At 40.5% G+C, this 1636-nt stretch overlaps 1 non-coding gene across 1 annotated transcript; it reads left to right on the top strand.

Moving 5' to 3' along the window:
• The first annotated feature begins 1317 nt into the window (after positions 1-1317).
• On the top strand, positions 1318-1389 carry Trnaq-uug. Its single transcript has one exon. It is a non-coding gene; the product is annotated as a tRNA-Gln (tRNA).
• The last annotated feature ends 247 nt before the right edge of the window (positions 1390-1636 follow it).

A 1636-nucleotide genomic window follows, 5' to 3' on the forward strand; every position in this document is an offset into this window, starting at 1 on the left:
ACGAACATCATAGTTCTCACTCATGTAATGGGCCGTTTTAGACGTTACCTTAAACTGTATGGCAATGTATGCCCACGAGCTTTTTGATGCTGCAGCATAGGCGTGATCTTTTTAATCTCTTCTTTTACAGTGTCGCTTGTTTGTTCGTTTTTCTCGTTTTAGTTTTTCTTGTTTACAGACGTGCCGATGACTGTAGCTTACAGTCGGATTGTGATTAGACATTGTGGTCCTAGTCTGGGTAAACAAAAGTGAAAGAATTATTTTATCAGTCATGAGATTTTCCAAATAACACTATTTGACATTTTACAAAAAATTAATGTATCTCACAGTGTTGCAGTTCCCTGAAGTTTGCAGAGAGATATTTGTAGGGAATACATGGTTTCCAGTCTATTGGTAAGTGATAATTTTCCTGATGACGCGTTAGACGTGATATTCTTCTTGTATCGGCAATTACGTGTCGTGACGACCGTAATTTCTAGTGTACGAAACCAGGTCACGGAATGTACAAAAATCATTGCTGGAGTAATGGAACAACTCCCCACGGAAACCGCGTATATTTTTGTTACAACAGATATCAGTGGCTGTGGAGAAGAGTCTTTATCATACTTCATGCAGTACTTGGGTAGACATGTTTGGAAGGGTTGTCTCAACCGCCGAAGTGGTTCGCCAGTATTCTGAGATACCATTTATTGTGTACCACTTTATCGTGTTGCACAGTGTCCAACGTTACGATGCTCTGCTTTAAAGCAGCTTCCAAATAGCATGGAGTAAGACAGTGGATTTCATTTATGGGCTTCCCGTAATTTATGCTTTGTGAAGTAGTATGTCTCTTCCGAATTGACGTCATAGTCGCTGAGCTCATGCCTCACACAACATCCGGTGCCTACTATCTCACGCTGGCTCAATACAATCTGGTAAAGTACTGAACTTAAGTTGATACTTTTTTATTAATAAGGGTAATATCGAAATGTACCGCAGCACTTGCGAGCAATTAAAATAATCGGATTAGCTCCACTACGATTGAAACTTCAAAGCATTCTCTGACATTAAGATGACGCTTCGTCGTGATATTTAAAGCCATTCCAATATTTATGCAATGAAAAGAAGTGTTAATTCTAAATAAAGCAGCTTATTCTCCCGGATTAATAAAACTCACGAAAAGTTCGGTAGAGAATACGATTGTCTTCAGAGAGAGGGACAGCGCTTCGGAAGTGAAACGCTGACAGGAACACGCAAGCAGCTGGCGTAACGCAAGAGCCTCTTGCAACATCGTAACGGCACTATCAGTATCCAAAGCCGGGCTACAGATGCTGTCAAGGTCCCATGGTGTAATGGTTAGCACTCTGGACTTTGAATCCAGCGATCCGAGTTCAAATCTCGGTGGGACCTAAAATTTTAAGAGAGAGTTGTAGCAGCAGGATGCTTTCATAGTGCCATGCATGTATTCTTCAAGGTAAATTAAACGAATAGTATTGAATATCGTTTGCGACATGAATGAAAAGGTCAGATACAATATGATGTTTAAAGCAAACTGTGAACAGCTGGTAAGCCACGTGTGAAAAAGAGGAACATAACAAGACGACATATTACAGTATCTGAACTTTTGTACCAACTATGTCGTTGATCGGCTGCCTGA

This window comes from Schistocerca americana, chromosome 2, assembly GCF_021461395.2.
Source record: "Schistocerca americana isolate TAMUIC-IGC-003095 chromosome 2, iqSchAmer2.1, whole genome shotgun sequence".
NCBI classification, from domain to species: domain Eukaryota; kingdom Metazoa; phylum Arthropoda; class Insecta; order Orthoptera; family Acrididae; genus Schistocerca; species Schistocerca americana.